The sequence below is a fragment of the Lithobates pipiens genome, unplaced genomic scaffold, assembly GCF_037356315.1.
Source record: "Lithobates pipiens isolate NorthernLeopardFrog02 unplaced genomic scaffold, aLitPip1_a1.2 Scaffold_30, whole genome shotgun sequence".
Taxonomy (NCBI): domain Eukaryota; kingdom Metazoa; phylum Chordata; class Amphibia; order Anura; family Ranidae; genus Lithobates; species Lithobates pipiens.
Genome location: NW_027507791.1, coordinates 148,948,080 through 148,958,041, shown reverse-complemented (window position 1 = coordinate 148,958,041; position 9,962 = coordinate 148,948,080). Strand labels below are relative to the sequence as shown.

General features: G+C 52.2%; 22 non-coding genes and 22 pseudogenes across 22 annotated transcripts; all 44 read left to right on the top strand.

The window, feature by feature from the left end:
• Window positions 1-3: 3 nt before the first annotated feature.
• On the top strand, window positions 4-122 carry LOC143954778 (5S ribosomal RNA). The gene has a single exon (XR_013269735.1). It is a non-coding gene; the product is annotated as a 5S ribosomal RNA (ribosomal RNA).
• A 109-nt stretch (window positions 123-231) lies between these two features.
• LOC143946271 (5S ribosomal RNA) lies at window positions 232-350 on the top strand (annotated as a pseudogene).
• Window positions 351-459: 109 nt separating this feature from the next.
• On the top strand, window positions 460-578 carry LOC143953863 (5S ribosomal RNA). The gene has a single exon (XR_013268906.1). It is a non-coding gene; the product is annotated as a 5S ribosomal RNA (ribosomal RNA).
• Window positions 579-687: 109 nt separating this feature from the next.
• On the top strand, window positions 688-806 carry LOC143944350 (5S ribosomal RNA; annotated as a pseudogene).
• A 109-nt stretch (window positions 807-915) lies between these two features.
• On the top strand, window positions 916-1,034 carry LOC143944667 (5S ribosomal RNA; annotated as a pseudogene).
• Window positions 1,035-1,143: 109 nt separating this feature from the next.
• Window positions 1,144-1,262, top strand: LOC143944509 (5S ribosomal RNA; annotated as a pseudogene).
• A 109-nt stretch (window positions 1,263-1,371) lies between these two features.
• On the top strand, window positions 1,372-1,490 carry LOC143953661 (5S ribosomal RNA). The gene has a single exon (XR_013268721.1). It is a non-coding gene; the product is annotated as a 5S ribosomal RNA (ribosomal RNA).
• A 109-nt stretch (window positions 1,491-1,599) lies between these two features.
• On the top strand, window positions 1,600-1,718 carry LOC143951672 (5S ribosomal RNA). Its single transcript, XR_013266922.1, has one exon. It is a non-coding gene; the product is annotated as a 5S ribosomal RNA (ribosomal RNA).
• Window positions 1,719-1,827: 109 nt separating this feature from the next.
• On the top strand, window positions 1,828-1,946 carry LOC143947211 (5S ribosomal RNA; annotated as a pseudogene).
• A 109-nt stretch (window positions 1,947-2,055) lies between these two features.
• On the top strand, window positions 2,056-2,174 carry LOC143946650 (5S ribosomal RNA; annotated as a pseudogene).
• Window positions 2,175-2,284: 110 nt separating this feature from the next.
• LOC143954828 (5S ribosomal RNA) lies at window positions 2,285-2,403 on the top strand (annotated as a pseudogene).
• A 109-nt stretch (window positions 2,404-2,512) lies between these two features.
• LOC143954250 (5S ribosomal RNA) lies at window positions 2,513-2,631 on the top strand. The gene has a single exon (XR_013269259.1). It is a non-coding gene; the product is annotated as a 5S ribosomal RNA (ribosomal RNA).
• A 111-nt stretch (window positions 2,632-2,742) lies between these two features.
• On the top strand, window positions 2,743-2,862 carry LOC143947515 (5S ribosomal RNA; annotated as a pseudogene).
• A 109-nt stretch (window positions 2,863-2,971) lies between these two features.
• Window positions 2,972-3,090, top strand: LOC143950826 (5S ribosomal RNA). The gene has a single exon (XR_013266157.1). It is a non-coding gene; the product is annotated as a 5S ribosomal RNA (ribosomal RNA).
• A 109-nt stretch (window positions 3,091-3,199) lies between these two features.
• LOC143945456 (5S ribosomal RNA) lies at window positions 3,200-3,318 on the top strand (annotated as a pseudogene).
• Window positions 3,319-3,427: 109 nt separating this feature from the next.
• Window positions 3,428-3,546, top strand: LOC143950284 (5S ribosomal RNA). The gene has a single exon (XR_013265700.1). It is a non-coding gene; the product is annotated as a 5S ribosomal RNA (ribosomal RNA).
• A 109-nt stretch (window positions 3,547-3,655) lies between these two features.
• On the top strand, window positions 3,656-3,774 carry LOC143946130 (5S ribosomal RNA; annotated as a pseudogene).
• Window positions 3,775-3,883: 109 nt separating this feature from the next.
• LOC143948395 (5S ribosomal RNA) lies at window positions 3,884-3,992 on the top strand (annotated as a pseudogene).
• Window positions 3,993-4,101: 109 nt separating this feature from the next.
• Window positions 4,102-4,220, top strand: LOC143952967 (5S ribosomal RNA). Its single transcript, XR_013268093.1, has one exon. It is a non-coding gene; the product is annotated as a 5S ribosomal RNA (ribosomal RNA).
• Window positions 4,221-4,329: 109 nt separating this feature from the next.
• On the top strand, window positions 4,330-4,448 carry LOC143947495 (5S ribosomal RNA; annotated as a pseudogene).
• Window positions 4,449-4,557: 109 nt separating this feature from the next.
• LOC143953199 (5S ribosomal RNA) lies at window positions 4,558-4,676 on the top strand. The gene has a single exon (XR_013268303.1). It is a non-coding gene; the product is annotated as a 5S ribosomal RNA (ribosomal RNA).
• A 109-nt stretch (window positions 4,677-4,785) lies between these two features.
• LOC143952966 (5S ribosomal RNA) lies at window positions 4,786-4,904 on the top strand. Its single transcript, XR_013268092.1, has one exon. It is a non-coding gene; the product is annotated as a 5S ribosomal RNA (ribosomal RNA).
• A 110-nt stretch (window positions 4,905-5,014) lies between these two features.
• Window positions 5,015-5,133, top strand: LOC143953823 (5S ribosomal RNA). Its single transcript, XR_013268870.1, has one exon. It is a non-coding gene; the product is annotated as a 5S ribosomal RNA (ribosomal RNA).
• A 110-nt stretch (window positions 5,134-5,243) lies between these two features.
• LOC143946493 (5S ribosomal RNA) lies at window positions 5,244-5,362 on the top strand (annotated as a pseudogene).
• A 109-nt stretch (window positions 5,363-5,471) lies between these two features.
• On the top strand, window positions 5,472-5,590 carry LOC143952535 (5S ribosomal RNA). The gene has a single exon (XR_013267702.1). It is a non-coding gene; the product is annotated as a 5S ribosomal RNA (ribosomal RNA).
• A 109-nt stretch (window positions 5,591-5,699) lies between these two features.
• LOC143953901 (5S ribosomal RNA) lies at window positions 5,700-5,818 on the top strand. The gene has a single exon (XR_013268941.1). It is a non-coding gene; the product is annotated as a 5S ribosomal RNA (ribosomal RNA).
• A 110-nt stretch (window positions 5,819-5,928) lies between these two features.
• On the top strand, window positions 5,929-6,047 carry LOC143952524 (5S ribosomal RNA). The gene has a single exon (XR_013267692.1). It is a non-coding gene; the product is annotated as a 5S ribosomal RNA (ribosomal RNA).
• Window positions 6,048-6,157: 110 nt separating this feature from the next.
• On the top strand, window positions 6,158-6,276 carry LOC143947754 (5S ribosomal RNA; annotated as a pseudogene).
• A 109-nt stretch (window positions 6,277-6,385) lies between these two features.
• On the top strand, window positions 6,386-6,504 carry LOC143949003 (5S ribosomal RNA; annotated as a pseudogene).
• Window positions 6,505-6,613: 109 nt separating this feature from the next.
• On the top strand, window positions 6,614-6,732 carry LOC143945174 (5S ribosomal RNA; annotated as a pseudogene).
• A 109-nt stretch (window positions 6,733-6,841) lies between these two features.
• On the top strand, window positions 6,842-6,960 carry LOC143947611 (5S ribosomal RNA). Its single transcript, XR_013265319.1, has one exon. It is a non-coding gene; the product is annotated as a 5S ribosomal RNA (ribosomal RNA).
• Window positions 6,961-7,069: 109 nt separating this feature from the next.
• LOC143954213 (5S ribosomal RNA) lies at window positions 7,070-7,188 on the top strand. The gene has a single exon (XR_013269225.1). It is a non-coding gene; the product is annotated as a 5S ribosomal RNA (ribosomal RNA).
• Window positions 7,189-7,297: 109 nt separating this feature from the next.
• Window positions 7,298-7,416, top strand: LOC143953724 (5S ribosomal RNA). Its single transcript, XR_013268780.1, has one exon. It is a non-coding gene; the product is annotated as a 5S ribosomal RNA (ribosomal RNA).
• A 109-nt stretch (window positions 7,417-7,525) lies between these two features.
• LOC143945199 (5S ribosomal RNA) lies at window positions 7,526-7,644 on the top strand (annotated as a pseudogene).
• A 109-nt stretch (window positions 7,645-7,753) lies between these two features.
• LOC143945452 (5S ribosomal RNA) lies at window positions 7,754-7,872 on the top strand. Its single transcript, XR_013265120.1, has one exon. It is a non-coding gene; the product is annotated as a 5S ribosomal RNA (ribosomal RNA).
• Window positions 7,873-7,982: 110 nt separating this feature from the next.
• Window positions 7,983-8,101, top strand: LOC143952423 (5S ribosomal RNA). Its single transcript, XR_013267601.1, has one exon. It is a non-coding gene; the product is annotated as a 5S ribosomal RNA (ribosomal RNA).
• A 109-nt stretch (window positions 8,102-8,210) lies between these two features.
• Window positions 8,211-8,329, top strand: LOC143943854 (5S ribosomal RNA; annotated as a pseudogene).
• Window positions 8,330-8,438: 109 nt separating this feature from the next.
• LOC143945210 (5S ribosomal RNA) lies at window positions 8,439-8,557 on the top strand (annotated as a pseudogene).
• A 109-nt stretch (window positions 8,558-8,666) lies between these two features.
• Window positions 8,667-8,785, top strand: LOC143952834 (5S ribosomal RNA). Its single transcript, XR_013267972.1, has one exon. It is a non-coding gene; the product is annotated as a 5S ribosomal RNA (ribosomal RNA).
• A 109-nt stretch (window positions 8,786-8,894) lies between these two features.
• LOC143944300 (5S ribosomal RNA) lies at window positions 8,895-9,013 on the top strand (annotated as a pseudogene).
• A 110-nt stretch (window positions 9,014-9,123) lies between these two features.
• LOC143954974 (5S ribosomal RNA) lies at window positions 9,124-9,242 on the top strand (annotated as a pseudogene).
• Window positions 9,243-9,351: 109 nt separating this feature from the next.
• LOC143953815 (5S ribosomal RNA) lies at window positions 9,352-9,470 on the top strand. The gene has a single exon (XR_013268862.1). It is a non-coding gene; the product is annotated as a 5S ribosomal RNA (ribosomal RNA).
• Window positions 9,471-9,579: 109 nt separating this feature from the next.
• LOC143954003 (5S ribosomal RNA) lies at window positions 9,580-9,698 on the top strand. The gene has a single exon (XR_013269033.1). It is a non-coding gene; the product is annotated as a 5S ribosomal RNA (ribosomal RNA).
• Window positions 9,699-9,808: 110 nt separating this feature from the next.
• On the top strand, window positions 9,809-9,927 carry LOC143954973 (5S ribosomal RNA; annotated as a pseudogene).
• Window positions 9,928-9,962: the final 35 nt, after the last annotated feature.

Below are 9,962 nucleotides of genomic sequence, written 5' to 3'. Positions count from 1 at the left end.
ATTGCCTACGGCCACATCAACTTGAATGCGCTCGATCTCGTCTGATCTCGGATGCTAAGCAGGGTCGGGCCTGGTTAGTACCGGGATGGGAGACCGCCTGGGAATACCAGGTGCCATAGGCTTTTTTCCATTATGTTGTTGGCTTTGGCGACCTGCTGTATTTTTCGTCTCGATTGCCCGAGGTGACCACCTTGGCTTTTGTCAAGAGAGTTCTAAGTAGGGTGCAAGATCGCCTACTGCCACATCACCCTGAATGCGCTCGATCTCGTCTGATCTCGGATGCTAAGCAGGGTCGGGCCTGGTTATTACCTGGATGGGAGACCGCCTGGGAATACAAGGTGCCGTAGGCTTTTTTCCATTATGTTGTTGGCTTTGGCGACCTGCTGTATTTTTCTTCTCGATTGCCCGAGGTGACCACCTTGGCTTTTGTCAAGAGAGTTGTAAGTAGGATGTAAGATAGCCTATGGCCACATCACCCTGAATGTGCTCGATCTCGTCTGATCTCAGATGCTAAGCAGGGTCGGGCCTGGTTAGTACCTGGATGGGAGACCGCCTGGGAATACCAGGTGCCGTAGGCTTTTTTCCATTATGTTGTTGGCTTTGGCGACCTGCTGTATGTTTCCTCTCGATTGCACGAGGTGACCACCTTGGCTTTTGTCAAGAGAGTTGTAAGTAGGGTGCAAGATCGCCTACGGCCACATCCCCCTGAATGCGCTCGATCTCGTCTGATCTCGTATGCTAAGCAGGGTCGTGCCTGGTTAGTACCTGGGTGGGAGACCGCCTGGGAATACCAGTTGCCGTAGGCTTTTTTCCATTATGTTGTTGGCTTTGGCGACCTGCTGTATTTTTCATCTCGATTGCCCGAGGTGACCACCTTGGCTTTTGTCAAGAGAGTTGTAAGTAGTGTGCAAGATCGCCTACGGCCACATCACCCTGAATGCACTCGATCTCGTCTGATTTCGGATGCTAAGCAGGGTCACGCCTGGTTAGTACCTGGATGGGAGACCGCCTGGGAATACCAGGTGCCGTAAGCTTTTTTCCATTATGTTGTTGGCTTTGGCGACCTGCTGTATTTTTCCTCTCGATTGCCCGAGGTGACCACCTTGGCTTTTGTCAAGAGAGTTGTAAGTAGGGTGCAAGATCGCCTACGGCCACATCCCCCTGAATGCGCTCGATCTCGTCTGATCTCGTATGCTAAGCAGGGTCGTGCCTGGTTAGTACCTGGGTTGGAGACCGCCTGGGAATACCAGGTGCCGTAGGCTTTTTTCCATTATGTTGTTGGCTTTGGCGACCTGCTGTATTTTTCATCTCGATTGCCCGAGGTGACCACCTTGGCTTTTGTCAAGAGAGTTGTAAGTAGTGTGCAAGATCGCCTACGGCCACATCACCCTGAATGCTCTCAATCTCGTCTGATCTCGGATGCCAAGCAGGGTCGGGCCTGGTTAGTACCTGGATGGGAGACCGCCTGGGAATACCAGGTGCCGTAGGCTTTTTTCCATTATGTTGTTGGCTTTGGCGACCTGCTGTATTTTTCCTCTCGATTGCCCGAGGTGACCACCTTGGCTTTTGTCAAGAGAGTTGTAAGTAGGGTGCAAGATCGCCTACGGCCACATCACCCTGAATGCGCTCGATCTCGTCTGATCTCGGATGCTAAGCAGGGTCGGGCCTGGTTAGTACCTGGATGGGAGACCGCCTGGGAATACCAGGTGCCGTAGGCTTTTTTCCATTATGGTGTTGGCTTTGGCGACCTGCTGTATTTTTCCTCTCGATTGCCTGAGGTGACCACCTTGGCTTTTGTCAAGAGAGTTGTAAGTAGGGTGCAAGATCGCCTACGGCCACATCACCCTGAATGCGCTCGATCTTGTCTGATTTCGGATGCTAAGCCGGGTCGTGCCTGGTTAGTACCTGGATGGGAGACCGCCTGGGAATACCAGATGCCGTAGGCTTTTTTCCATTATGTTGTTGGCTTTGGCGACCTGCTGTATTTTTCCTCTCGATTGCCCGAGGTGACCACCTTGGCTTTTGTCAAGAGAGTTGTAAGTAGGGTGCAAGATCGCCTACAGCCACATCACCTTGAATGCGCTCAATCTCGTCTGATCTCGGATGCCAAGCAGGGTCGGGCCTGGTTAGTACCTGGATGGGAGACCGCCTGGGAATACCAGGTGCCGTTGGCTTTTTTCCATTATGTTGTTGGCTTTGGCGACCTGCTGTATTTTTCCTCTCGATTGCCCGAGGTGACCACCTTGGCTTTTGTCAAGAGAGTTGTAAGTAGGGTGCAAAGATTGCCTACGGCCACATCACCCTGAATGCGCTCAATCTTGTCTGATCTCGGATGCTAAGCAGGGTCGGGCCTGGTTAGTACCTGGATGGGAGACCGCCTGGGAATTCCAGGTGCCGTAGGCTTTTTTCCATTATGTTGTTGGCTTTGGTGACCTGCTGTATTTTTCCTCTCGATTGCCCGAGGTGACCACCTTGGCTTTTGTCAAGAGAGTTGTAAGTATGGTGTAAGATTGCCTACGGCCACCTCACCCTGAATGCGCTCGATCTCGTCTGATCTCGGATGCTAAGCAGGGTCGGGCCTGGTTAGTACCTGGATGGGAGACCGCCAGGGAATACCAGGTGCCGTATGCTTTTTTCCATTATGTTGTTGGCTTTGGCGACCTGCTGTATTTTTTTCCTCTCGATTGCCCGAGGTGACTACCTTGGCTTTTGTCAAGAGAGTTGTAAGTAGTGTGCAAGATCGCCTACGGCCACATCACCCTGAATGCTCTCAATCTCGTCTGATCTCGGATGCCAAGCAGGGTCGGGCCTACGTTAGTACCTGGATGGGAGACCGCCTGGGAATACCAGGTGCCGTAGGCTTTTTTCCATTATGTTGTTGACTTTGGCGACCTGCTGTATTTTTCCTCTCGATTGCCCGAGGTAACCACCTTGGCTTTTGTCCAGAGAGTTGTAAGTAGGGTGCAAGATCGCCTACGGCCACGTCACCCTGAATGCGCTCGATCTCGTCTGATCTCGGATGCTAAGCAGGGTTGGGCCTGGTTAGTACCTGGATGGGAGACCGCCTGGGAATACCAGGTGCCGTAGGTTTTTTTCCATTATGTTGTTGGCTTTGGCGACCTGCTGTATTTTTCCTCTCGATTGCCCGAGGTGACCACCTTGGCTTTTGTCAAGAGAGTTGTAAGTAGGGTGCAAGATCGCCTACGGCCACATCACCATGAATGCGCTCGATCTCGTCTGATTTCGGATGCTAAGCAGGGTCGTGCCTGGTTAGTACCTGGATGGGAGACCGCCTGGGAATACCAGATGCCGTAGGCTTTTTTCCATTATGTTGTTGGCTTTGGCGACCTGCTGTATTTTTCCTCTCGATTGCCCGAGGTGACCACCTTGGCTTTGGTCAAGAGAGTTGTAAGTAGGGTGCAAGATCGCCTACGGCCACATCACCCTGAATGCGCTCGATCTCGTCTGATCTCGGATGCTAAGCAGGGTCGCGCCTGGTTAGTACCTGGATGGGAGACCGCCTGGGAATACCAGGTGCCGTAGGCTTTTTTCCATTATGTTGTTGGCTTTGGCGACCTGCTGTATTTTTCCTCTCGATTGCCCGAGGTGACCACCTTGGCTTTTGTCAAGAGAGTTGTAAGTAGGGTGCAAGATCGCCTACGGCCACATCACCCTGAATGCGCTCAATCTCGTCTGATCTCGTATGCTAAGCAGGGTCGTGCCTGGTTAGTACCTGGGTTGGAGACCGCCTGGGAATACCAGGTGCCGTAGGCTTTTTTCCATTATGTTGTTGGCTTTGGCGACCTGCTGTATTTTTCATCTCGATTGCCCGAGGTGACCACCTTGGCTTTTGTCAAGAGAGTTGTAAGTAGGGTGCAAGATCGCCTACGGCCACATCACCCTAAATGCGCTCGATCTTGGATGCTAAGCAGGGTCGGGCCTGGTTAGTACCTGGATGGGAGACCGCCTGGGAATACCAGGTGCCGTAGGCTTTTTTCCATCATGTTGTTGGCTTTGGCGACCTGCTGTATTTTTCATCTCGATTGCCCGAGGTGACCACCTTGGCTTTTGTCAAGAGAGTTGTAAGTAGGGTGCAAGATCGCCTACAGCCACATCACCCTGAATGCGCTCGATCTCATCTGATCTCGGATGCTAAGCAGGGTCGGGCCTGGCTAGTACCTGGATGGGAGACCACCTTGGAATACCAGGTGCCGTAGGCTTTTTTCCATTATGTTGTTGGCTTTGGCGACCTGCTGTATTTTTCCTCTCGATTGCCCGAGGTGACCACCTTGGCTTTTGTCAAGAGAGTTGTAAGTAGGGTGCAAGATCGCCTACAGCCACATCACCCTGAATGCGCTCGATCTCGTCTGATCTCGGATGCTAAGCAGGGTCGGGCCTGGTTAGTACCTGGATTGGAGACCGCCTTGGAATACCATGTGCCGTAGGCATTTTTCCATTATGTTGTTGGCTTTGGCGACCTGCTGTATTTTTCCTCTCGATTGCCCGAGGTGACCACCTTGGCTTTTGTCAAGAGAGTTGTAAGTAGGGTGCAGGATCGCCCACAGCCACATCACCCTGAATGCGCTCGATCTCGTCTGATCTCGGATGCTAAGCAGGGTTGGGCCTGGTTAGTACCTGGATGGGAGACCGCCTGGGAATACCAGGTGCCGTAGGCTTTTTTCCATTATGTTGTTGGCTTTGGCGACCTGCTGTATTTTTCCTCTCGATTGCCCGAGGTGATCACCTTGGCTTTTGTCAAGAGAGTTGGAAGTAGGGTGCAAGATCGCATACGGCCACATCACCCTGAATGTGCTCAATCTCGTCTGATCTTGGATGCTAAGCAGGGTTGGGCCTGGTTAGTACCTGGATGGGAGACCGCCTGGGAATACCAGGTGCCGTAGGCTTTTTTCCATTATGTTGTTGGCTTTGGCGACCTGCTTTATTTTTCCTCTCGATTGCCCAAAGGTGACCACCTTGGCTTTTGTCAAGAGTGTTGTAAGTATGGTGCAAGATCGCCTGCGGCCGCATCACCCTGAATGCGCTTGATCTCATCTGATCTCGGATGCTAAGCAGGGTCGGGCCTGGTCAGTACCTGGATGGGAGACCGCCTGGGAATACCAGGTGCCGTAGGCTTTTTTCCGTTATGTTGTTGGCTTTGGCGACCTGCTGTATTTTTCCTCTCGATTGCCCAAAGGTGACCACCTTGGCTTTTGTCAAGAGAGTTGTAAGTAGGGTGCAAGATCACCTACGGCCACATCACCCTGAATGCGCTTGATCTCGTCTGATCTCGGATGCTATGCAGGGTCCGGCCTGGTTAGTACCTGGATGGGAGACCACCTGGGAATACCAGGTGCCGTAGGCTTTTTTCCATTATGTTGTTGGCTTTGGCGACCTGCTGTATTTTTCCTCTTTATTCCCCGAGGTGACCACCTTGGCTTTTGTCAAGAGAGTTGTAAGTAGGGTGCAAGATCCCCTACGGCCACATCACCCTGAATGCGCTCGATCTCGTCTGATCTCGGATGCTAAGCAGGGTCGGGCCTGGTTAGTACCTGGATGGGATACCGCCTGGGAATACCAGGTGCCGTAGGCTTTTTTCCATTATGTTGTTGGCTTTGGCGACCTGCTGTATTTTTCCTCTCGATTGCCCGAGGTGATCACCTTGGCTTTTGTCAAGAGAGTTGGAAGTAGGGTGCAAGATCGCCTGCGGCCACATCACCCTGAATGTGCTCAATCTCGTCTGATCTCGGATGCTAAGCAGGGTTGGGCCTGGTTAGTACCTGGATGGGAGACCGCCTGGGAATACCAGGTGCCGTAGGCTTTTTTCCATTATGTTGTTGGCTTTGGCGACCTGCTTTATTTTTCCTCTCGATTGCCCAAAGGTGATCACCTTGGCTTTTGTCAAGAGAATTGTAAGTAGGGTGCAAGATCGCCTGCGGCCGCATCACCCTGAATGCGCTTGATCTCATCTGATCTCGGATGCTAAGCAGGGTCGGGCCTGGTTAGTACCTGGATGGGAGACCGCCTGGGAATACCAGGTGCCGTAGGCTTTTTTCCGTTATGTTGTTGGCTTTGGCGACCTGCTGTATTTTTCCTCTCGATTGCCCAAAGGTGACCACCTTGGCTTTTGTCAAGAGAGTTGTAAGTAGGGTGCAAGATCACCTACGGCCACATCACCCTGAATGCGCTTGATCTTGTCTGATCTCGGATGCTATGCAGGGTCGGGCCTGGTTAGTACCTGGATGGGAGACCGCCTGGGAATACCATGTGCCGTAGGCATTTTTCCATTATGTTGTTGGCTTTGGCGACCTGCTGTATTTTTCCTCTCGTTTGCCTGAGGTGACCACCTTGGCTTTTGTCAAGAGAGTTGTAAGTAGGGTGCAAGATCGCTTATGGCCACATCACCCTGAATGCGCTCGATCTCGTCTGATCTCAGATGCTAAGCAGGGTCGGGGCTGGTTAGTACCTGGATGTGAGACGGCCTGGGAATACCAGGTGCCGTAGGCTTTTTTCATTTATGTTGTTGGCTTTGGCGACCTGCTTTATTTTTCCTCTCGTTTGCCCGAGGTGACCACCTTGGCTTTTGTCAAGAGAGTTGTAAGTAGGGTGCATGATCGCTTACGGCCGCATCACCCTGAATACGCTCGATCTCGTCTGATCTCGGATGCAAAGCAGGGTCTGGCCTGGTTAGTACCTGGATGGGAGACCGCCTGGGAATACCAGGTGCCGTAGGCTTTTTTCCATTATGTTGTTGGCTTTGGTGACCTGCTGTATTTTTCCTCTCGATTGCCCGAGGTGACCACCTTGGCTTTTGTCAAGAGAGTTGTAAGTAGGGTGCAAGATCGCCTACGGCCACATCACCCTGAATGCGCTCGATCTCGTCTGATCTCGTATGCTAAGCAGGGTCGGGCCTGGTTAGTACCTGGATGGGAGACCGCCTGGGAATACCAGGTGCCGTAGGCTTTTTTCTGTTATGTTGTTGGCTTTGGCGACCTGCTGTATTTTTCCTCTCGATTGCCCGAGGTGACCACCTTGGCTTTGGTCAAGAGAGTTGTAAGTAGGGTTCAAGATCGCCTACGGCCACATCACCCTGAATTTGCTCGATCTCATCTGATCTCAGATGCTAAGCAGGGTTGGGCCTGGTTAGTACCTGAATGGGAGACCGCCTGGGAATACCAGGTGCCGTAGGCTTTTTTCCATTATGTTGTTGGCTTTGGCGACCTGCTGTATTTTTCCTCTCGATTGCCTGAGGTGACCACCTTGGCTTTTGTCAAGAGAGTTGTAAGTAGAGTGCAAGATCGCCTACGGCCACATCACCCTGAATGCGCTCGATCTCGTCTGATCTTGGATGCTAAGCAGGGTCAGGCCTGGTTAGTACCTGGATGGGAGACCGCCTGGGAATACCAGGTGCCGTAGGCTTTTTTCCATTATGTTGTTGGCTTTGGCGACCTGCTGTATTTTTCCTCTCGATTGCCCGAGGTGACCACCTTGGCTTTTGTCAAGAGAGTTGTAAGTAGGGTGCAAGATTGCCTACAGCCACATCACCCTGAATGCGCTCGATCTCGTCTGATCTCGGATGCTAAGCAGAGTCGGGCCTGGTTAGTACCTGGATGGGAGACCGCCTGGGAATACCAGATGCCGTAGGCTTTTTTCCATTATGTTGTTGGCTTTGGCGACCTGCTGTATTTTTCCTCTCGATTGCCCGAGGTGACCACCTTGGCTTTTGTCAAGAGAGTTGTAAGTAGGGTGCAAGATCGCCTATGGCCATATCGCCCTGAATGCGCTCGATCTCGTCTGATCTCGGTTGCTAAGCAGGGTCGGGCCTGGTTAGTACCTGGATGGGAGACCGCCTGGGAATACCAGGTGCCGTAGGCTTTTTTCCGTTATGTTGTTGGCTTTGGCGACCTGCTGTATTTTTCCTCTCGATTGCCCAAAGGTGACCACCTTGGCTTTTGTCAAGAGATTTGTAAGTAGGGTGCAAGATCGCCTACGGCCACATCACCCTGAATGCGCTTGATCTCGTCTGATCTTGGATGCTAAGCAGGGTCGGGCCTGGTTAGTACCTGGATGGGAGACCGCCTGGGAATACCAGGTGCCGTAGGCTTTTTTCCATTATGTTGTTGGCTTTGGTGACCTGCTGTATTTTTCCTCTCTATTGCCCGAGGTGACCACCTTGGCTTTTGTCTAGAGAGTTGTAAGTAGAGTGCAAGATCACCTACGGCCACATCACCCTGAATGCGCTCGATCTCGTCTGATCTTGGATGCTAAGCAGGGTCAGGCCTGGTTAGTACCTGGATGGGAGACCGCCTGGGAATACCAGGTGCCGTAGGCTTTTTTCCATTATGTTGTTGGCTTTGGCGACCTGCTGTATTTTTCCTCTCGATTGCCCGAGGTGACCACCTTGGCTTTTGTCAAGAGAGTTGTAAGTAGGGTGCAAGATTGCCTACAGCCACATCACCCTGAATGCGCTCGATCTCGTCTGATTTCGGATGCTAAGCAGAGTCGGGCCTGGTTAGTACCTGGATGGGAGACCGCCTGGGAGTACCAGGTGCCGTAGGCTTTTTTCCATTATGTTGTTGGCTTTGGCGACCTGCTGTATTTTTCCTCTCGATTGCCCGAGGTGACCACCTTGGCTTTTGTCAAAAGAGTTGTAAGTAGGGTGCAAGATCGCCTACGGCCACATCACCCTGAATGCGCTTGATCTCGTCTGATCTCGGATGCTAAGCAGGGTCGGGCCTGGTTAATACCTGGATGGGAGACCGCCTGGGAATACCAGGTGCCGTAGGCTTTTTTCCATTATGTTGTTGGCTTTGGCGACCTGCTGTATTTTTCCTCTCGATTCCCCGAGGTGACCACCTTGGCTTTTGTCAAGAGAGTTGGAAGGAGGGTGCAAGATCGCCTACAGCCACATCACCCTGAATGTGCTCAATCTCGTCTGATCTCGGATGCTAAGCAGGGTCGGGCCTGGTTAGTACCTGGATGGGAGACCACCTGGGAATACCAGGTGCCGTAGGCTTTTTTCCGTTATGTTGTTGGCTTTGGCGACCTGCTGTATTTTTCCTCTCGATTGCCCAAAGGTGACCACCTTGGCTTTTGTCAAGAGAGTTGTAAGTAGGGTGAAAGATCGCCTACGGCCACATCACCCTGAATGCGCTTGATCTCGTCTGATCTCGGATGCTAACCAGGGTCGGGCCTGGTTAGTACCTGGTTGGGAGACCGCCTGGGAATACCAGGTGCCGTAGTCTTTTTTCCATTATGTTGTTGGCTTTGGCGACCTGCTGTATGCTTCCTCTCGATTGCCCGAGGTGACCACCTTGGCTTTTGTCAAGAGAGTTGTAAGTAGGGTGCAAGATCGCCTACGGCCACATCACACTGATTTCGCTCGATCTCGTCTGATCTCGGATGCTAAGCAGGGTCGGGCCTGGTTAGTACCTGGATGGGAGACCGCCTGGGAATACCAGGTGCCGTAGGCTTTTTTCCATTATGTTGTTGGCTTTGGCGACCTGCTGTATTTTTCCTCTCGATTGCCCGAGGTGACCACCTTGGCTTTTGTCAAGAGAGTTGTAAGTAGGGTGCAAGCTCGCTTATGGCCACATCACCCTGAATGCGCTCGATCTCGTCTGATCTCGGATGCTAAGCAGGGTCTGGCCTGGTTAGTACCTGGATGGGAGACCACCTGGGAATACCAGGTGCCGTAGGCTTTTTTCCGTTATGTTGTTGGCTTTGGCGACCTGCTGTATTTTTCCTCTCGATTGCCCAAAGGTGACCACCTTGGCTTTTGTCAAGAGAGTTGTAAGTAGGGTGAAAGATCGCCTACGGCCACATCACCCTGAATGCGCTTGATCTCGTCTGATCTCGGATGCTAACCAGGGTCGGGCCTGGTTAGTACCTGGTTGGGAGACCGCCTGGGAATACCAGGTGCCGTAGTCTTTTTTCCATTATGTTGTTGGCTTTGGCGACCTGCT